Below are 23,213 nucleotides of genomic sequence, written 5' to 3'. Positions count from 1 at the left end.
TTAGTAAATACCGCGATAGACGATTCAGTTGGCTTGGCCATGTACTCCGCATGCCTCCTGAGAGCCTAAATCAAGCTTGACTCTTTTACAAGGCTTCAGGTTCGCGCCGCCCAGAACGACCACTGCTGACAATTCGTCGGCAGCTCTCGTCAGAACTTCGGGACACGGATCTGACTTGGGAGGATGCAAGGGAGCTGGCAGCAGACAGAAAAGCCTGGAGACAGTTTGTGGACTGGATATGGTTTATTATTATTATAGTAAATACCACTATTTCTTAAAATCCACTGTGACACGTGTTTCGATGCATTCTGCATCATTTTCAAACACCGTTTTATCTCGTTACACACGATTAGTTTTGAAAACAACAGTTATTTTCAGCGAAAGATGCATAGTAAAACTAACGAGCAAAAAAAATGGGTACCTATATAAAGACATTGGTAGGGTAATTGATAGAGGGTGAGAGGGTTAAGGAACGGATGTTTTTGTATAAGAAAACATAGATAATAATGGTAACGTATTTTGAAAAAGCGTATTATTTTCGTTTTTTTTATGTATTTTTAAACTGCTAAATAATCAACATGTCATTCCACAAAGTAAAATCGAATCAATAATTTATTTAAAAAAAAACAATAGTTGTCTTTGGAGTCTCTTTTTCTTATCGTAATATTTTTCAATTCTGACGAGAAACATGCCTTCTGTATAATTTAAATCAGACATTGCAATGTATTATACTTTTAAAAAATATTTCTATGTACTCACATTTGAAACCAAAAACATGTTTTTTTTATAGTTTAAAAATAAATGTTATGCTTATTGTAAGAAGATGTAAATACATGTGATGTTAAATTAAGTATAAATATTAGTTTGTATTGAATATAATATTAACTTAAACTTAAAAGCATATAAAAATGGTCTTGTCGATGTAATATGTACCGCGATAGTGACAGTCTAACAATACGCTATGCATTGCACCTCTTTTGGTTGCCACAGGAGTATACCATAAAACATTGTGAGTCTAACGATCGCGTCATTTAAAAAAAACACCAAGCAGAATCCATACATAAGAAATCGAAACATGGACCCGTCTACACATGATTTATGGAGACCAGTAAAAATCCGTGATAATTTGGTCCTTCAGACCTCAGTATGTGTGTTTACAAAAAAACAGACATTCGTGACTCAAATGGGACCAAAGCCTCATTGTTCTAAGTGGTACATAGTTTCCTTACTTCTCCAGGTCACGGTACAGCAAAACGATCTTCGACACAATGGTAATATGAGGATCGTGATTTTTTAACACCATACTCATACGCGACCTTCGCTGTTAACTGCAAGAAATTACCATTAAGGAAACACGTTATTGTGATTTTTATTATTTTTTTATTATTATTAATGGAAGTAATATCGTAACTGTTTATTGATGTAAAAACATTATTGGAAAAACATGAAGAACTTGATTTTCAGGTCGTTCGTAAAATATTGGCATTAAATAATAATAATAATAATAATAAAATTGGATAACTTATATAGCGCCATTTTCGTAAAAAAATACCTCAAGGGCGCTTCACGGTGAATGAATTGGGGAAAATATTATGGTGGAAATGATTTAGCAAACAAATGTGTTTTTAGTCTTTTTCTAAAGATCATCTCACTCTCACTATTTCTAACCATTGGTGGAAGAGCATTCCACGCCGTCGGTCCTGCAACAGCAAAGGCACGCTCGCCAAATTTAGTGCGTTGGTTGCGAGCTGGTAAGATAACTTTGCCCATTGCAGATGTTGTAGCCGATCGAAGCGTGAGACGTCTATCAACCAATTCATCTGGAATACACAGCTCCTTAAGATACTCTGGAGCCACATTGTGTATTAATTTATACATGAGTAGGCAGAGTTTATACTCAACCCTTTCGGGAAAGCGTAACCAGTGGAGTTTGTGAAGTAGTGGGGTGATGTGACTGAATTTAGAAATTCCAAAAATTAGTCTCGCTGCTGCGTTTAACACTGATTGCAGTCGAGTCATTTTATTGTTTGGTAGACCCGTGTATATACCGTTACAATAATCTACTCTCGATATTACAAACGCATTTATTAATTGACGGGCAGCATCAACTGGCAGATTCTTGCGAATGCTTTTAATTTGCCTTAGCTGATAAAAACATGTACTTGTTGTTTTGAATTAAATGTGCAACGGTTATTTTTTTTTCTTCTTAGGGTGCCTATTTATGTTGGAATTTGGATATCAGCATAGCATTATTGGACTTATAAAGTCCTGTACAGAAACACATCAATCAAACTCTTTCTATACTACAACATTTTGTCCAAATACGTGTTCACAAATCTGGATTATCTCCAATTATAAGAGTAATTTTTCGTATTATTTTTTATCATCTCAACGAAAATGAAGAAGAATATAAAATTCTTCCTGTACTATGTTTGACTTGATTTTTTTTTTCAAATATCAATTTGCAATTGTTACCGCGTTCAGTTTAAGAGATAAATAATTCAATTTTACCGCATGAGTCTACATAGTATTTTTTATCAAATATGTAAAATTAACAAATTTTCCAAAAGCTAATAAACTTATTTTTTAATATTAAGTACTTGTATTACATACACAATTACAAATAATATTTTATAATTCAAATTTTACTAGGTAAATGCTACTATTTGCCAAGTAAAACTAAAGTTAAAAATGGATAGATTTAACCACAATGTGACTGCCAAATCCATTAATGAAATTACAAATAACAAATTACATAAATGCGCCTTCACGGATATTTCAGATGGGTGTTGGAATTTCCCGTGCCGAGGGAACATTTTACAAAATTTATTTAAAAATTATAACATTTGCTAATTGTTTATGTAATCAAATTTGACATGGCTGAATGCGTTTTTTGTAATTGGTTAATCCTTTTGATGGTTATACCATTGAGTTTTTGAAAAAATATCAGTACAAAACATAAATCTAGTATCAAGAAAGTGTATTTTTTGCAATTCGTTTTTTTCCGTTTTGATGGTTAAACCATTAAATTTTTGTTCCTTACTGCAAGAAAACCCAGACGAAGTTAGTCACTTCACAAGCAATATAATACTTTGCTTCTAAAAAAAATAATAAAAAACCATTCGCAAATTCGCATATTTGTTTAATATTTTTTCCTGTTTTAGACGTGAGATTAGTACGAGATTTTAACACGGAATAATATAAAATAAATGCATATTCCCACGAAGGTGACCATGCGTGATTTTTATGCCTTTGATTTATGAACTGACTCATATTTAACGCAGTCACTTTACCAACGCTTAATGTTAAACAACTCACGGTTTTCCACATTCTGTACAAAACACAATACACAATTTACGCCTATATATGTGCACTTTTGCAATTATATAATTTACGAGCGGAAAATATACCCATTAGAGGTTTTTCTTCATAAACTTCGTTGCATACAATTCAAGTTTATACGAAACGTAATTGCCTTCAGTTATTTATCATATTTTACCTATTGATATGAGAAACAACATAGTATTAGCAAGTTTGCACTTATTTAGGAATCTAATAAAGCATAAGCTAAAGAATAAGGAAAGTTGATAAGCCTTGCGCTTCAGGTACAAGTAAAGGGTAATTATAAAAATGAGAATCAAAAAACTACTTTTATTTATTTTGAACCTCCCTGAGATTCGAATCCAGGACGTCCAGCATGGTAGCCAAACGAACTGACCACTAGGGCAGCATATCAGAGAATATGTTCTAATTATTTTTTTGAGTATCGGTAGAATATACTCTATGGATACTTAATATTTAACCAAAACACATCCTCCAATATGCCTCCGTAGTGTAGCTATCAGAACGTTTAGCTACCATGCCGGATATCCCGGATTCGATTCCCAGGGAGGTTCAAAATAAAAATAAAGTTATTTTTAAATCTGAGATTTATTTTATATTACTACTCATTACTGGTCGTACCTGAAGCGCAGGGCTTATCACTTTTCCTTCATGTATTTAACGGACAAAATGACACTATTTCTATACGATGCAGTGGCCTATACACCATTAGGTTCAGATAAGGGTTAAAAGGAAGAAGAAAGACATCAATATTTATTTTCGTTTTATAGTCTTGGACCAAGTTTGTATTACATCGTCTTCACAATGAAAATATTACATCAATAAATTGTGAGAGAAAGTACAAAGGAATTGATACCAAAATACATAAAAAATTAGAGGTGTTTTAAATAAATAATTCATCCGATAGTAAAATATTAAAAATTATTAATACACAGATAAAAGTTTAAAAAAAAGTTTGCTTAAAAATTTAAGCATGTAAGTACTACAAGCCTGAAGCGCAAGAGTAAGCACGCACCATGCCTTCATGTAAGTAATGATCAAGATAACACTGCGTCAATTTGATGCAGTGCCCTATGCTCCATTGGGTGCGGATAAGGGTTATAAGTGATGAGATTTCATGTAAGTACTACGTCCGCCTCTGTAGTGTAATGGTCAGCACGCTCGGCTACCGTTCTGGAGGTCCCGGGTTCGATTCCCAGGGGGGTCAAATAAATATAAGTGATTTTTTCACTGTAATATTTATTCAATGTTACCCTGGACTGGTCCTGAAGCGGGGGGCTGATCACCTTTCCTTCATGTGTAAACGATCAAGATGACACTGCGTTTATATAAAACAGTGCCCTATGCACCATTGGGGTGCATAGGGCACTGCTTTATATAAACGCAGTGTCATCAAAGGAAAGGTGATCAGCCCTCCGTTTCAGGTCAACGGGATTTTTTTAATAAAATTGAGAGTGAAAAAATCTTATTACTTAAAACCGTTATCCGCACCCAATGGTGCATAGGGCACTGCATCGAATTGACACAGTGTTATCTTGACCATTACTTGAACCAGTCCAGGCTAATATTAAATAAATATTACAGTATAAAATTACTAATATTTATTTTCAACCCCCCTGTGAATTGAACCCGGGACCTCCAGCATGGTAGCTTAACACGCTGACCATTACACCACGGAGGCGTGAAAAAGTCACTTATATTTATTTGACGCCCCCACTGGATTCATCAACATCAAAATTATTTTATAAGAAATACAAACGGTTTTTTTTATTAGGAAATGATAAAGTTACTCGTTTTTAACTCATTTAATTATTATAAAATTATTTCGATTGCATGATATTTTATTATTCAAATAAAAACAGTTTGATGTATATTATTATGTTTATTGGAAGTCTATTGTCTCTGGCCAATATCTGTACCCGACGGATTCTCCAGTTCTTTGGACACGTTGCGCGTGGCAACGAGGATAGCCTGGAACGACTAGTTGTGATCGGTAGCCTGGAGGGAAAGAGAGGGAGAGGAAGATCCCCCACACGATGGACCGATCAAATTAAGGCAGCAGCAGGCACCTCAGTGGTTGGAGCGCTACGTGCAGCGCAGTCAAGGGATAACTGGAGAAGAGTCATTGCTTCTGCAAGGGTCACAACCCTCAGCAATGAGGATTAAGACGGAGAAGAAGAAGAAAGAATTGGAAGTCACGAATGTATGTAAACTAGTGTGAAGAAGATAATCAATTTTGAAATAACTCACAATATGAATACTCAACTCTAATTTAGATTTTAATTGAAAATTCGTTCCGAATTTGTAGGTGCTAAAATTGTAATTTTAATTTGTGTTTGTGAAACGATAGTTCATACCTATATACGCACTTATCATGCCTACTCTAATTATAATTGTATTCGTTAATATACAACGATAATTATTGTTGTAACATTAACGAAGATAGAGAATAGTTTCATATCATGGACTCAATACTAAAACTGGGTAATTCAAAATTAAACGGTTTTGAGTTATTTTAACCATTGGATTTCTCATCGAAAGGTCCATCCAGCAGTACAAAAAATAAGCTTAAGTATTTTTTTTCATCTCAAAATAGATGAAGAAGAATATGAAAGTTTGGGTATTTACAGGGCTAACGCTTTAAAAGCTTTCTCAATCCAACAAAGATGGCTCTCTTGTGAAGTCGTATATACTTTTCATTAGATTAATGATATATGTAGGAGTTCCAAAAAAATACTAGTGCGGTTGTCAATCATGGGTTAACAATAATGTTGCACGTGTGAAAGTGATCACTTAACTAGCCTATGACAGGTCGTAAGTCCTGTAAATACTATAAATACAGTAAATACCATAATCTTCTTTATCTTTGTTGAGATGTCTTTTTTTTAAATAACTCCTATGTGGAGAAAACCCAGATTAGTGAACAAGTATTCGGACACACTCAAAATGTTGTGAAAACATATTCTGTATTTCGCAATTTCATAATTTGGTTAGCCGCAAATGTAGAAAAAAAGGTTAGATGTCTGACGATGCTCACATCTTTCAATACTGCAGACAAATTATGATATATACCTCAATTATTTCCGTTCTGCAGTTAACGCTAAAATCTGGGTATGCCACTTCTTAATCAATGGCTGGAGAATTATGTGTTTTTTTTCCAAATTACTACATACATACATCCTACGATATATTGAAACCCTTTTTTCTCGTTAAATTAAATACTACCGCAATCCCTAAAGGTTAAAGAAGATTTACCAAAGAATGAAAAAGACCTCTAAACATGAAAACTATTGTTTTTCAAAAAGATTTTTTCCATGGTTACCTATATACGTAGTTCACATTTTGTATATTTGTAATAAGTTGTAAGAAAACACATACGCCCCGACACGCGTTGAATATAAAAATATATTTCAATAGCAAAATGTTCGTACTAAGTTGCAGTCGCTTCTTGGAATCCAATTAGAGTCAAGGTGCGATATTACTTATAGCACTTAAACTGATCACTCACGTACTACACATATATTATTATTATAAACTATCTTCTATTTAATTATAGAACATTTACAATAATTACACATCCCTACGCGTAATTACTTACAGCTTTATTTATGAATAATAAACATCAGAATCTTCTATTTTTGCTCACATATTTTACATGTCTCTCGTACACGTAGGTACATCATAAACCATGGAAACTAGGGCATGCGTTATCCGTTTTCGACTAACCGGTTTACCGGTAAATATGGTTAATCAAATCAACGAATTACCGGTAAATAAATTTCTAACTACCAGGTATTTTGGTAAATTATTACTCGCTTTATAATACATGTATAATACAAGTACGTGAGGGTTTAAGCTGTTCTTAGAAATGACATCCGTATAACAGTATCGAGAACATTCAAATGAATTTATTTCAGTGGGATTTTTCAAAACAGATATTTTTTTAAATTTTTAGCACGAAATGTCCTACAGTAACGAATTAATCCATTACTTGAAAATATCAATTTCAGTTTTTGAATGGTGAAGTCGATTTGAACTAAAACTATTAAATATTGTTTAATATTCACTTACAATTGCTTTAAATTAACCAGTAAATCACTAGTACTTACTTCATGATTTTCCCAAATTTTCAGACATGTGATTTTCTCATAGTTTTGCATTCCCAACTAAATATATTTGGTTATTTAATTGATTTTTATGTCCATTTTTTTCCGATTTTGACATGTAGAGTTGATTTGAAGAAAGAATTGAATTGTTATATTCTCAATAAAATTGTTGTATTTTCAATATCATCAATTACAAATTCAAATTAAAATTTCATTCACTGACTCGGGAGTCTCTTTGTAGTTATTATCAATATACATATTAAACTCAAGAACCATAATTTAAAATAAATTAGGATATTCGGTTGCTTTTGGACGAAGATATAAAGTTGCTTATCATTTTTCTTTTTTTTTACATAAATTACGACTTATTTCCGAGATCTTTATAAGATTTTAGTCTTCACATCTTTATGATTTATATAGGACCACACGCAAGTTTTATCCTTCGGTGACGATATTTATAGTTTAAAAGAAATAAATTGAATAACTCGTTGATTTATCAAAAAAATAACTACTTGTTAAATTGACAAATAGCTTCCTTAAACACAATCATTTTAACAGTAGATTTTAAGAAAAAGTGGTATGTACTAAGTAATGCATTAATTAAAAATGGATAGATTTAACCACATGCTGCCGAATCAATTAATGAAACAATATTTTTTTACTATATAATTTGAAAAACCGCCAAACTGACTTACTATGCTTTAAAATAGGAATAAATTGATGCAAAGTAGAGAATCAAATCCTGAATCTCAGATCCGAGTTAAACGACACTGTTATGGAACTACATACATTATTATTATAACTATTATCCTACGCTTTGTATAAGATCATATTGTGAACCAGGCAATCACCGTGGATCTTCCTAGAATAAAATCAAGAGGAAGACCAAAGAACTCTTCGATGCTGCAGAAAGAAAACGTGAATCGATGGCGTGGCGTGGGTGACGTTGCCCATGACAGAAAGACCAACAACCTGAGGACGAGGAGAGCTGACTCCAACAGTCTACAAAGACAAAGAAAAAGAAGAGCTATGTATAAAATTCATTAAGACCATGGGAAAGCAATGGAACTGAAATTGACATTTAAAATTATGAGAAGTAATGACATTTTATGTATATTTATTGTTTAAAAAAGTCGTTTTGTTTATTAATCCATAAATTATATGCATTTTTAATGTTTTTCTCGTTTACATGTGTATTTATGGAGGTAGGTACACTGCTAAACTTGCGCGATGGATACGCGTTTCCTGCTGCATATTGGACCCCCCATACAACTTGAATTTTAATTATTATTTTTATGTGTAACTTCAATAAATATTTATATAAAAATATAAGATACTTGACCACAGTAAAGTGTTTATATTATATTTGCATGCGCGTAAAATGATTGTATAATAATAATATTTTTCTCATCCGGTTATGCCAGAAATTTCGATTATAATTATTAATATTTTACAGAGCAAGAGTTTTTAAAAAAAAGTTTTTAGTTTTCGGATTTGGTTTTTTAGATTTTCGAGTCAAAAAATAAACGTAAGATGCTTGTTTCTTTGTTGTTCTCCAGGTTATTTTTTTTCCAAGACTTATTAGGTACATAATTAATAATCATCAAATGTTCATACCTTCGGATAGATAAAAAAAATTGTTGCCATAATTTTATCGATGACCAAGAAATTTTATGAAAATTTAATTGAAAAAATAAACAATTAATAAATTTTACTAGCTCAGTCAAAAGCACCACCAAATTTTGGTTTCATTGTCGATGGGAGCAAAGCTTTCCCTAAACTAGCACTGTTAATTTGAAGCTCAAATTTCGCAATACTTTCATTAAATAATAAACAAAGTTAATGCCGACACGACAAAGAAAGTATAATATTAAACGGAACCATAGTAAACAATGTAAATTTCTATTACAACTATACATATGTTATGTTTAATATCGGTTTAAACACAGTAGTAATATTAAATAACAATACTGATGCTTTTAGATTATTTTCTAGTAAACTTAGCCCACACTTGAAGCTAAATGTACACATTACAAAAATAATAACAGTGTCATTTTTTATGGAAAATAAATCCGTAAATGTCATGGCTACTTGATAACAGCTTAGTTGTAGATCACAGCATTGCCAACACGTATTTTTAATTTTATATTTTTTTATCAATATTTTCTCGGCATATTGCCTGAGGTCCTTGAGATTATTTCGTGAATTATAATATTTTCAAATTACTATAATTCACGAATAAAAGCATCAAAATTGTCATTGTCATACCTTATACGCAACCAATGGTGTAAAGGGCACTGCATCGTTTTGACGCAGTGTTATCTTGATCGTTACTTACATTACAGCAAGGTGGATTTTTCGAGTCTACTAAGTTGTATTTTATTGGTGAAAAAAACATGTGTTTTTTTAACAATAAAATACAACTTAGTAGACTAAAGTAGATTTTAATAATCTGGGTTTAATACTGTATACATTATTAACTTTTCAATCATTTTAAAGCAAAATTAGATTATATTTAATTTTATAATAATTTAATGTAAAAATAAATGTATACTTCAGTCTCTGCGTGTTTTTCAAAAGTTTTCCTACATTTTTTTAAATCTCGTTAATATTTCTCGGGATTAGAGATTTCCGGGGTTCGATTGTATGTTTTTTTCAATCAAATTAAACCATTTTGTTCGCAGTGTTTTCTTTTAATTTTCGTCACTCAAATTTTAATAATATGTTGTTTTTTTTTCCAACATGTGTACTTTTCTTTACTTTATAACAGATGTTACGCCTTGTATAGGATTTTATTGTAAGTGATTACATATAATATGATCATTTTCCATAATATATTATCTTTTTCAAGGATGTCTTGCTTATTAAATATTTAGGAATATTATAATCGTAGGCTGTTAGTGATATATAATTTACCGACATAAATTAACATGCATTTCGTATTTAAATAGGTAATTTAACACATACATTGTACCTGTGTGTTTTTTAATGTAAATAATTGTAATATTTAACATCCGCTTCAAGTTTAATATACTAACAGCAATTCAATTTCACCATCAAATCATTTTTAATTAAAGATTACATATGAAAATATTTTCAATTAACAACAAGCATAAAGAAGATATATTGCTATTTCCAGCATTTTGAGTGTGTACAAATACTTGTTCACAAATCTGTATTATCTCCGCTTAAGAGTATTTTTAAAACATTTTTGACATCTCAACATTGACGAAGAAGACAAAATACAAAAAAAAATTGTTTTCAGGCGGGGCTCGAGTATGTTAATTGAATCCAAGATTCGGACCTTGCGTACACACAGAAAGATTCTTTGCTTAAAAAAGGCTTTCCCTATTCCAAGATAGATGGCTGTTATGAACTAGCGTGTACTTTGTCACGAATTTAATAAATATATCTAAAAGTACCTAAAATTAAGTAGTGTGGTTGTCAATCATTCGTAGAATTGGTAAATGTTACACGTGTGTGGAATGATCACTTAACCAAGCCTTTGACGGTCGTAAGCCCTGTAAATACCCAGATTTCTCAGCTTTATCTATGTTGAGATGCCAAAAATGTTAAGAATAATATTTCATATAATTTATAATTCAAGCATTAACTTTGTGATTTTACAATTTATAATTAAAACGTTACTTAGTTTTAAAATCACCATAAGTATTTAATTTTAACTTAATTATAATATCTACCGGTTTCGAAGCTAACCGCTTCTTTATCAAGTCTGATCAATACAAGACTGAGTATTATTCAGTCTTGATCAAGAAGTGGTTAGCTTCGAAACCGGTAGACATTATAATTAAGTTTTAATAAAATATTAACAATGATTTTAAAACAAAGTTAATGATATTTCACACAGCGCTCACTCCTTTCAACAACGTCATATATCAAAAATCGTCAATTTTCAGTTGTGCATGTTTTCGGAATGCCCAGAAATGTACTATATCCAAGCAAAAGTGGTATAATTTTAACTTAATATTTACCTGCTACAGGGCAAAAAGTTTTGTTTTTGCATTTTGAATAAAAAGGTAATAATTTTTTTTTAATATAGGTAGGACTAAATATTTTTCAAATGGAGAAAAAACATTCAGGTTTTACCCAAAAAGATCTGTTGCACAGTAAAGAGTTTAATAAGTGGCTTGATATTTATTTCTAATACCTACACTGTATTATATTTTTAAAATTTACAAACGATATCCTGAAAAATATTTTTTTATATATGACGTTGATGAAAGGAGTGAGTGACAGGTGCGGTGTTATTTCTATATTATAGGCACTATACTGAAAGTAATACCCAATTACATATACAAGTAATAGTATAAAAATTCAATGTATGGTATCACACAAAAATAATAATTCAGATAGGTTTTTCAGAACGGTTGCAAAATTCAGTTTGCCGTATAGATATGCGATTAAATATTTCAATCACACTCGCGAGTACGTGCCTTACCGCTCGTGGCGCTATAGTTGCATATAGGTACGTACTGCAGGCGCTCGTAGAAGGCTGTCAGATGTAACGAGAGCTCTCCCGGATCTTGGTGCCCTGTGACCCTATTCACGTAAAACTTTCAAACGAGGCTATCAAACAGCCAAGATCACAAATTGCATACCGGCTGAGCCAAAACTCGACGCGAGATTTTCAGCCAAGACCACAAATTGCACAGCTTAGCCAAAACGCAACGCGAGATATCATTAATTTCATAAAATAAAGCTTCGTGGAATGTAAGAAATTGTTAATTTTACCCTCCGACGCGGAGAATATGGCAATGGATGGACTGGAAAAAATCGTCTTTAAAATTAATTTTCAAACAACGCCTGCTCGGCTGTCCAATCTCAAAACATAGTAAGGGACTTTTTTTGTAGTACGTTTTTTTTACATTTTTTGACAAAGTAGATTCTACTTGGTACTACAAAAAAAGTCCCTTACTGTGTTTTAAGTTTGGACAGCCGTGCTGTCATTTCATACAAACGTCTTTATCATTTCTTAGCTTATAATCTAAATCTTCTAATTTAGCTATTCCCTTCATGGTGAGTGCTTTGGGTTACAAGCACGGATATATGATCATCAATTTTTAATTCACGTTTTTTCAAATGTCCAATTACAATCTACCCTCTGATTGCAAACAGCTATAATATGGTATCAAATGTTTTGACCAATATCACTACTCTGTTTTTGGTTGATAGGAAGATATTGCTTTTAAGCAATAAGCCCGCCAATGTACTTATTTCTTTTCTGTACATCAAGTTTGAATAAATTGATAAATATATCGGGATGCCTCAATGAAAGTGTTTTTTTTTAAGTACTCATGTCATCAGTTATTTTATAAGTACGGTCTATTTTTTTATTAACACTACCACATATTGGATTTTTTACCCTACGGATGATATATATAAACATACCATATATTAACAAAATTCAAATCTATCAAAATTATATAGAAAGTAATCTAACAACAGTGCATTTACACATGTATAAAAAAATAGTTAAATATGGATGTCTAATAAAGGGCAGAATGGTGAACATTACTTAAGTGTAATAAGTGATCACTTAACCCAGTCGAATATCAGGTCGTAAGTCCACGGATGCTCAGACTTCCAAATTCCTTTGTATAAAAAAGATAAATGCTTCAGTTCACTTGAGACGCCTGTTACAGTTTACAAAATATATGTATATTTTTTCACAGTAAAATAAATGCCCTGAAATGAACACACCTTTTAGGCTCTCAATAAATACGTATTAGTATAAGGTATTAAGTATCTGAAGTAGAAGATATAAGTACCTCTATTAAAAGCGGTTTTGTAAGCAGTGTTTCCTTGCACGGGACTCGAAGCCAGTTCCTTGAATCCAACGCGGATTTATAATGACAATACTGCCTGCAAAACAATGTGTACAATGGTTTTGGCAAAACGCTAACGGGAAATAAATCAAAACGACATGCCTACAATCAAGAGAAAAACAGATATTGCTTGATAATTTATAATGAGTATGAAATAAAAAGCAGATATTGGATAAGTTTTAACGCTATAAAATTAAATAACTTTGTTACGACCACTTTTTTACTAATAAAATTTAACCTACCAGCTTCGACAAGAACCTTATCATCGTCAGGGTTTATTTTAATTAAAAAACATTGAAAACATTAAAATACTCTCACCAAAAAACTCCCACACACTCCGTAAAAAATCCTAAATTAATTTAGGATTTTTACGGAGTGTGTGGAAGTTTTTTGGTGAGAGTATTTTAATGTTTTTGAATTAAAATAAACCCTGATGACAACAAGGTTCTTGTCGAAACCGGTAGGTTAAATTGTGTTAATAAAAAAGTGGTTATAACAAAGTTATTTAATTTTATAAAGTTTATAAAATGTGCCACAACGTATCTGCGGAAAACATTTATGAAAAGTTTTAACGTGTTTGAAAAAAAATAGATATGGCTTGATAATTTTTAACGTTCATGTTTTTCGTTACACCCAGTGTTTTTATCATAAATTGTAAATATTTTGACAGCTACGATTGCATATTTCCAGCCCGTTGTACGTAAGTTGGAAAGCTATTCACTGTTGACCTCGCTATTCATCTTTTTTACTACGATTTTATTTTATTTTAACCGAAAAATAAGAAAAGGATAAGAAAAAACACTGCAGTTATTGAAATATTATGTTGATTCGTGAGAAACGTGTTTTTAATGTATTCTAATGTATTTTATGGGGTGAAGGGTTATATTTTAAGATTTATAAAAACTAGACTATAATGATTCTTTAATGCAATACTAACTTTAATGATAGATGTAAATTATCTAGCATTAGTGAGAGTGATTTTTTTCTTGTATATTTAAAAAATAACCCTTTGTATTGCAATTTAGTTTATTTTTTAATTTAAAGGGTCATTTTTCTAAAGACATGGGTATTACATGGATTTTTAACAATAAATAAAAGTTGATTTGAAAAATGCAAATTTTTCATAAAAATAAAGTATTCTATAAAATTCCTTTTATTTCCTGTTATTTGTTTAACCCATGGACTCTAGTCGATTTACGCGTCCAAAGGGTTAAGATGTTATAATGATGAACCACCTCCGTGGTGTAATGGTTAGCGTGTGTAGCTACCGTAGTCCCGGGTTCGATTTGCAGGGGGGGTGAAAATAAATATTAGTGATTTTACACTCTAATATTTATTTAATATTACCTTGGACTGGTCCCTGAAACGAAGGAGTGATCACCTAGCCTACATGTAAGTAATGTCAAGATAACACTGCGTCATTACGATGCGGTGCCCTATGCACCATTGGGTGCAGATAAGGGTTAGATGGTATGCTGGTAGTAGTTAAATGGACAAAATGTGATTAAGCTTGGAAAAACAACTCGTTCAGAATCCAGTTTTCATGGAGACTGTTAATAAAACTCTCAAAGGACTCGTTTACCTTCGTGGAAGCTTGCACGAACTTATACGTGTACGAGTATGAAACCCTGAGTTCATGCTAAGTACGTCATCAGTACCTATCCCACTAAATATATTCCACTCCCAGAAGCTCGAGGCTTATCATTCTTTGATGGCAATTGCCATTACATCTTTAGGTACCATATGCACCACTTATTTGTAAGCTTATTTATGAAACAATAAATAAATGTCCAAAAATATTCACATACAAAATGTACAACAGTTTAAGGAGTTTAGTATCATAAATGCATTTTATTTTACAATACCAATAAATGCAAATTCAACAAATCCAATAATAAAGCAATACGCTGAAATCTTGGATTATGCTAATATTATTCTTTATCATTTAGAAATTAAATATACTTATATGTTCAAAGATAATCCCTAGCTGTTTTTTTAATGAAACAACTGTTCATAGTTTGAAGCCTTAATATTTTATACATTTATTATCTAGAATACAACTGAATTATTATTATTATTCTTGATGAGTTCAATAAAAAAAATTTAGAGCTGTCTTGCAAACGAATGTTTGAAAATGCCATAGCTAGTCGAAACAATTGTCACAATATTAATTTTTATGTGTTTTTAACAATGAAATACAACTAAGTCGACTCATAAAATCTATGTTTGATTAAACAATTAATACATAAATTAAAATGGAGTTCTACAAATTAAACGCAAAATCAATAAACAAATGAAAATAATTAGACATATCGCTCACTTCTTTCAACAACGTCAAACATAAATATAAACATTTTTCAGTTGTGCATGTTTTTGGAATGCCCAGAAAATGCAATATATCCCAGCTAAAGCGGCACATTTTTAACTTAATATTTACCCGCTACAGGGCAAAAAGTGTAGATTTTGCATTTTGAAGAAAAGGTACTATTTAATTATTTTTTTAAATACACTAAATATTTTTCAAATGGAAAAAAAACCTTCAGGTTTTACGTAAAAAGATCTGTTGCACAGTAAAAAGTTCAATAAGTGGCTTGATATTTATTTATAACACATTTTATTTTATTCTTTAACTTTAAAAACGATCTCCTGAAAAATCAGTTTTTTTATTTATGACGTTGTTGAAAGGAGTGAGCGATATGAGTTTTCTGCGGTTTTTTACATGTTTAATTAACATTGAATTGATTAATTTATTATTAGATTAAAAGCAATATTTTTAGCTTTTCCACTTTTTTTATTTGACCAGCGACCGGGTTTCGTCGTTACCGACATCACCAGTCTGATGATGTCGGTAACGACGAAACCCGGTCGCTGGTCAAATAAAAAAGTGGAAAAGCTAAAAATATTGGTTTTAATCTAATAATAAATTAAAAATGCAATTCCATCACGAAGTGTCAGTGGATAATATAAATTCAATTGATTAACTAATTGAATATTATTTGGTGCTGTTCCAATAAAAACTTGATAATTTTCATTAAAAATCACTAGATATAGCCATACCGCCTCTCATCATCCTATGATGAACATGTTTTTCTACGTAGTTGAGACTTGAACTTTGAATACAAATACTTATTTTTTTAAGCCTTTCTCAAGTTTATATTTTAAAGAGTACATACTCTTACTTAGCACATAAGTTGGTTGTACTTGGAACAAGCCTGGATAAAGATTTGCTTTTTTGTGCGCTTATCAAATTTACCTTAAGCCTTAATAAAGCTTTAGTAAATTAAGGTATTGTTAATATGTAATTTGTTCAGATTTAATAAGAGATGATATTTCAATTGATAACATTGACTGAGAGAGGATTAGAAGCATTAACTTGTTGTCCCATTACAAACGATAAAAACGTTGGATTAAAGAAGATAAAATAAAGTAACACGCCTCGAATTTGACAGGAGATATTAATTGTTTTGTTTACTCCAGTGGCTTCCAATCTGTGGGGAATTAATAATAATATTTGAGTGCCTAACTTTCAGGTGACCTCTAAACGAAACAGGGGTGAATTATACACAACTTTTTGCTGGTTTTGGACAACTTACATATAACTCATCGATTGCTTTGAAAATCGTTGTGAAGCAAATATCTGTACCATGGATATAACACATTTCATCCGGGAAATATTTTTTTTATGTTTAGTTATTGTAATTATTTATAAGTTGAGATAATCGTGTCTTATAATATAAGAATAGATTTAATAAAGTAAGTTCAATGCTTTTTACGTATAATCTTTTATGTGTAAAACACACAGATCTTTCGATTTCCGATTACTAATAACGGACTACTAGTAGAAGATTACTTGAAATGGCAAATAAAAAATGGAGTTTTTTAAACTCTACGTCAAAGTATGTATTTTCTTATGTAGGGAGCCGAGCTAAGTGCTTATGCTCTCAACAAGGATGTGTTAATATTAAAATATGAATTGTGTGTTCTGTGTAGTTTTCTGGGAATCACGAATTCGACTGTTTCCTTACCTTTTATTTATCAACCGCAAGCTAGTCCAGAGCTCGCGTCACTAATGAATTCCGTCCACAATTATCTGATATCACATATACACGCACAAATCGACCTCCGTCGACTTTTCCGGAACACCCACTAGAATTATCACATGCACTTTTTCGGCGTTCGAATTAAAAAAAAAATTAAAAAAGTTTGTTCGAAATGTTTGCGATCGTTTTGTTTACGTTGAACGTCCCGGCGTTTTATGGCAGCTCGCCCAGACTCGGGAGATAAAAAAAACGGCGCTATGTCGCTGCCAATGAGCAGAGATCGCCGGAAAATAAGCCACCTGTTCTGGAAGAAGCGAGGTCGGAGGGTATCGAAGCGTCGGGACAGGAATCGATCCGTCGGTGAATCGGTTTGACGCGAATGTCTGTCACTTCGCTACGGGAGGGAGGTGTGCCCGCGAGTCTATGGAATTGCCCGTTCTCTGATATGGAAGCGATTAATTTGATAAACAGTTCTTTCTTGTTGGCCCAACTCCGCGCAGAAAGTATGCCGTGTTCCTTTCCCGCTGGTTCCACTTGAGGGGTTGTAGATTTACTAATCATATGCATTTCATACGTGTACATAACAATTAATCAATCGCGATCAGTGTCGGCTACTTGCGTTGACTTCGAGAGGCGCGGAAGACGCGAAGTCTACAATGTACGGCTCAGTATAAACAATAATCGGGCTAATAAGGAGAACGCCTCCGACACTCCAACGACATGCTATATTCAAAATGGACTAACAACTAACCAACTCACATGGAGACCGAACGCGTTGCGAACTCGCGCAGTCCCGCCAATACATCCACCGCGGGACCGAAATAACTATGAGCACACTTTCCGGCGCCCCGATTGGCCTGAAGTGAAGTCACCGCGCGACGCTATTGGCTGGAATTAACGTGGCACATTCTTCACTCCCATCGCAAACGGCACTCGATAATTTTATTCATGCTGTAACAAAACATGATTTATTTTATAATTTAAATGTAATTAGTCAAAACTTTGAAAGATCAAAAAAAATCTGGATAAATATTAATAACAATAATTTGATTATTGATAATGGAAACTTTCACTTCAGTATTTTAACACTTTTAGAAGTAAATTTCAAAAAAATATATTGCTTCGTATTAAAAAATATTATGAAAAAATAAACAATGATTGTAAATGATTAATTTACCTTTATTTAATATAAAAACGTTATATAAAAGTGTAATCTTTAAAATATTTGTTCTATTTTACATTAATTATTTATTTAATAAATTACATGTCATTGACTCAAAAATCATTACAAACTCATTTTTAATACTTTTTTACTTACTTCAATGATTTTTTTATTGGAAAATCTCAAATTACCCAAATTAAAAACAGATGAAAATTAATTGCCCGACCACAATATTGTGCCAAACAGCATTCACCCATCGACCTGCTCTGAACAAAGGGAAGCGGCATCCCACATGACACGAGTGCTGTGCGGATTGAGTAGCTGCCAGGCGCCACGTCGCTCGAAGCGCAATCTAGGAATATTAGCCTAGCGATCGCCGATAAACCAGACATGCCTAGTTATTATTATTACTATTGAATATCCGTAATATAAATTTCGATCGCTTAAGATTGGGTATGGTCAGGTTTTTATGGAGATAACGTTAAAGTTCACTGTGGATTCAGCCGAGCTAAAGAGCGTGCTTTATTCAAATATTTTATAATATTCATTTATGTAATGTAATACACTTTACTGTAATACAAATATAAGATATGTTAAATTACATTATAATATTATAGTGGATGCTTGTGAAGAATAAATTCAGTCCGTTATATCTATACATGACCGCTAAAGTGTCTCTAGAACAGTTTAATTTATTTGATTTTGAAAAAGTTTGATATTTTTGAAAACTAACAAATCATTTTGTGCATATCGCTCACTTCTTTCAACAACGTCATGTATCAAAAAACGTTAATTTTCAGTTGTGCATGTTTTCGGAATGCCAAGAAAATGTACTATATCCCAGCAAAAGCGGCATATTTTTTAAACATAATATTTTCCCGCTACAGGGCAGAAAGAGTTGTTTTTGCATTTTGAAGAAAAGGTATTATTTAATTATTTTTTTAAATATACTAAATATTTTTCAAATGGAGAAAAAATATTCAGGTTTTACCTGAAAAGATCTGTTGCACAGTAAAAAGTTCAATAAGTGGCTTGATATTTATTTTTGATAAATTTTATCATATTTTTAAAAACGATATCCTGAAAAATCAAGTTTTTTTTATATATGACGTTGTTGAAAGGAGTGAGCGATATGTTAAATTATATTACGTATATAATATTATGGTGGATGCTTATGAAGAATAAACTTAGTCCATTATATCTATACCAAAGTGTCTTTTAAACCATTTTATTAATGTGATTTTAAAAAAGTTTTTTTTTTCAAAATAAAAAATAATTTAAGGTTATATTTTGTTTGATATTTATTTATCCCTTAAGTAAACCAAATGCGTGTATTATAAATTCTTAAAAATTCGCACATACACTCGTATCTGTGTCCTAATTTCACGAACTTGTGTCAATACGGATATGCAACCCTGAGTTATCTAATTATTACTGCTTTTCTCCTTTTTAAACAAACTATTTCTTCGCCATTTTCTTTTCAATATAATAGTTATATCTTACACTTTTGAGTTCTTTCACTCAAAGTATCTGTATCCCTCCAAATATATAATATTTCACTCATAAATCGTAGTAATAGTACTGTAGTGTAGTGTAGTGTAGCTAAGGTGCTGAATACCCTGGATTCGATTCCCGGGGGGGGGAGGTCAAAATAAATTAGTGGTTTTCCATTTTTTTATAGAAACCCTAGACTGGTACGGGTTGTCTTAAACCCTTACACTGGTACCTTAAGCCCAGGATTGATCACTTTGCCTTCATTTAAGTAACGATGAACATCAATTCTACTCCATCAATACGATGCAGTACCCTATGCGCTGTTGGATAAGGGTAAAAAGAGAAGAAGAACATTCGAACAACTTTCGAAATTTGTATCATATGAATCATGGGTAAAATATTACACACAAACCAGCCAATGACAGGTCGTCCTGTAACCGAATTTTTATATTCTGATCTCAGTAACTTTTACGGTTCGGTTGAGATATCAATTGTAAAAAATCTCTAAAATGTATATATGGTAATATCGCAGTATGAGGAAGAACTTTTTTTATTATTATATTTTTACGCTTCAATTAATCATTGTGTTATTTATTTCTTTGACGGGGCGTAGATTGATTACTAGAAAGATGCCGTGTGCTTTCTCTTAAGCTGATAGATAATCATTACTAGCGTATTTGGTTTAGATTATAAACGTATTAAAATTCTCCACAGTGCGATAATTGAGTCGTTTTAAAGGTGCCAGTAAATCAATAGGTTGAGAGCCATCTATTAAACCAGAGGTTCCCAATAATTTTGGGACCATTGATCCCTCGAAAAGATTTTGTTTTTCAGTTGACCACTTTTCGACGGAGCCGACGAGACGTGGCTTTTCGTTTTTCTTTCAAAAAAATTTCTGTCTTTTTATAGTCCTCATTAAAAATTCATATAAAATCTTAAATATGTACGTTTTTACACTTTTCTGTCCCAAATTTGATAAAATTAAATTTATATTTTTTTCAGTTTTTTCCTTTTTGAAAACAAGACCTTTTTTTTAATATGAAAATATCTTATTTCAATTCCGTTAAATGATTGAAATGTGTTTCCCACATATTATTTTCATACTTTTACTGAAATAAAACTACAAATCAAATAAGCAATATTTTAATTTATAATTCAAATTTTAAAATCAAACACTGAATTTAAGAGTATACTGAATTGTATTTTATTATTGAAAACACATAAAAATACAATTTGTGACTATTGTTGTGCCATGTTATGGCATTATCGTAATTTGATATTGCCATAACAAGGCGAAACAATTGTCTTATTTTTTGTGCTTTTAATTGTACAATACAATTTAGTAGATAAAAATAATGTATGTTTTAATATTTAAGTTATAAATTAAAATTGAGTTCTACAAATTAACCGCCAAACTAATAAATAAAAAAGGAATATTTTAGTATTTTGGTATTTTGGTGCAATTGATTATTTACGTGTCACAGAATAATAAAACGAAAATAATATCATGTCGTAAGTTTATCTCATTATTGTAAGAATAAAAATAAAAACGCCTTGGTCTGATTGTGATGCACTTCAATTACTTTGATAGAGGAAATATAAAGTAGCCAATTCTTTTAATAATCTCATTCGTTTGGCGGCGAAAACATAAATTAACATTATTTTTTTGCAGTACGAACTCATGAAGTAGATAAGCTACATTATACTATGTCCGCCTCCGTAGCGTAATGGTCAGCACGCTCGGCTACCGTACTGGAAGTCCCGGGTTCGATTCCCAGGGGGGGGGCAAATAAATATAGGTGATTTTTTCACTCTTATATTTATTAAATATTACCTTGGACTGGTACCGGAAGTGGAGGGCTGATCACATTTCCTTCATGCGTTAATAACGATCGAGATAACACTGCGTTTATATGATGCAGTGCCCTATGCACCATTGTGGTGTGAATAAGGGTTTGAATGAATGAATATTACTACTATCATTACTACTACTACCATCACGCCGTTTCCCTGCAGGGGTAGTCAGAAAGGATGAAACGCCACACTCTTCTGTCCTGACATACGCTCCTCGCCTCCTTCACATCCATACATCTAGTCGTACATGCCCTCCGATCACGCAAACTTTTGACACCACCAGATTTTAGGTTCTTATTGATCTGATCGTGCCAAATCTTTTTCGGCCTTCCTCGTTCTGTTTTTCCACTCGCATTCGCCACATATATTTTCTAAGTCATTCTCTCGCCATCCATTTGCTCCACATACCACCTTAAAGCACTCTTCCTGATCTTTTCAATTATTCCTTATTCAGCCTTATTGTGGTATCCGATTTTTATTCACTTCTAACACGTGTAAGGTGCTGCTCGGGTAATTTTTTAAAAGCACATACACCTTTTTTTAACGTAGATATATCGCTCACTCCTTTCAAGAACGTCATAAATCAAAAATCGTCAATTTTCAGTCATGCATGTTTTCAGAATGCCCAGAAAATGTACTTTATCCCGGCAAAACAGTAATATTTTCAACTTAATATTTACACGCTACAGGGCAAAAAATTTTGTTTTTGCATTTTGAAGAAAAAGTATTGTTTAATTATTATTTCTTTTAAAAACTAAATATTTTTCAAATGGAGAAAAAACCTTCAGGTTTTGCCTAAAAAGATCTGTTGCACAGTAAAAAGTTCAAAAAGTGGCTTGATATTTATTTTTAATACATTGTGTTATGTTTTTAAACTTTAAAAACATTCTCATGAAAAATCAAGTTTTTTGATTTATGACGTTCTTGAAAGGAGTGAGCGATATGGTACTTTTGCGTCATAAAACACGTCAAAACACAATATGTAATTCATTTAATATTTGTTATCACAAAGATTTATCATTCAAATTTTAAAAATTCATTCAAGAAATTCATTGCGAAATACCATTTTGGCGACCTTATCAAAATATCGATAATTTTATATAGAAATTATTTACATACGCAGATAATTTATGACTTACTTAGATTGCGAGAAAACAATGTGAATGAAGGCAGTTAAAGATCTCTGATCATCATCAATGATACAAGCAAAAAAAAATATTTCGTAATTCTTGCAAAATTTATGCGTGTAATGTAGTACATACATATATAGTACGTATAATATAATTTTACAAAAACATTGGCACGCCTTGCCGTCACCGCTTGTATCGCTACACGCTATAATGTCCTCTGCTAATCGATATACGCCCAC

The 23,213-nt window shown here is 31.9% G+C and overlaps 1 protein-coding gene across 3 annotated transcripts in view; it reads right to left on the bottom strand.

The window, feature by feature from the left end:
• Window positions 1-18,258, bottom strand: part of Atf3 (Activating transcription factor 3) — a 112,259-nt gene extending 94,001 nt beyond the window's left edge. The window contains exon 1 of one of the 3 annotated variants that reach the window (XM_088258318.1): window positions 17,320-18,258. The gene's annotated coding sequence lies outside the window, so the exon portion shown is untranslated. Of the gene's footprint in view, window positions 1-13,237; window positions 13,257-17,319 lie in introns of those variants that run through there. The other 2 variants (XM_088258317.1, XM_088258316.1) reach the window with 2 other exon arrangements.
• Window positions 18,259-23,213: the final 4,955 nt, after the last annotated feature.

Source organism: Brachycentrus maculatus, unplaced genomic scaffold (assembly GCF_059751285.1).
Source record: "Brachycentrus maculatus isolate JH-2025_06_01 unplaced genomic scaffold, ASM5975128v1 h1tg000092l, whole genome shotgun sequence".
Lineage (NCBI taxonomy): Eukaryota > Metazoa > Arthropoda > Insecta > Trichoptera > Brachycentridae > Brachycentrus > Brachycentrus maculatus.
This window is presented reverse-complemented; position numbering and strand designations above follow the sequence as displayed.